Consider the following 740-nt stretch of genomic DNA (forward strand, 5'->3'; position numbering starts at 1 on the left):
AAGCACCTAAAAGATTTTCAAGTGGTATGCCCAACCACTAGACAGCATGGGTCAGATGAACTTGCAATTTTGGTATTCGCTTTCCCATTCTCCATTGAGGAAAAAGCGAAAGAATGGTTTTATACTTAGCCTGATAAGGTGGTTACTAACTGTGATCTATTATGGAGAGAGTTTTTGGATAAGTCTTTTCCTCCTGAGATGACTGATTGGCCGAGAAAAGAGATTTCTTATATCATACAAAAGGGATCTGGAAACACTCCATGAATATTGGGAGCGATTCAAGAAGTTACCTGATGCTTGTCCTTACTATCGAGTGGAAGTTTTGGTATTAGTTATCTACTTTTATCAAGGCCTCAAGCCCCAAGATAAAATCCTTCTTGATGCTTCAAGCAATGGTTCACTGTGAGGTATAAGATGACAGAGGAGACTTGGCAACTTATCTTTGATTTGGCTGAGTCCACATAATATTTGAGAGCAAGAAATCCTCAACCCAAGACTATTGTTGAAGTATCTCCAACTGAGTATCACCCTCCTTAGGCAAATCCACCACAACCAACAAGCACCCCAAGAATTCAACGAGCACCGTAACAATACCAACTTGAAGGGCCACCAAGAGTGTGTGGTATTGATACGTGAAAATTGGGATTCACGTAATTACCGGCAAGTATACCGGGTCGTATCAAGTAATAAAACTCACTAAGAGTGAGGTCGATCCCACGGAGATTGGTAGATCAAGCAAC

The 740-nt window shown here is 41.1% G+C and overlaps 1 non-coding gene across 1 annotated transcript; it reads right to left on the reverse strand.

The window, feature by feature from the left end:
- Nucleotides 1–208: 208 nt before the first annotated feature.
- LOC127742896 (small nucleolar RNA R71) lies at nucleotides 209–315 on the reverse strand. Its single transcript, XR_008004253.1, has one exon. It is a non-coding gene; the product is annotated as a small nucleolar RNA R71 (small nucleolar RNA).
- Between the last annotated feature and the right edge of the window lie 425 nt (nucleotides 316–740).

This window comes from Arachis duranensis, chromosome 1 (assembly GCF_000817695.3).
Source record: "Arachis duranensis cultivar V14167 chromosome 1, aradu.V14167.gnm2.J7QH, whole genome shotgun sequence".
Lineage (NCBI taxonomy): Eukaryota > Viridiplantae > Streptophyta > Magnoliopsida > Fabales > Fabaceae > Arachis > Arachis duranensis.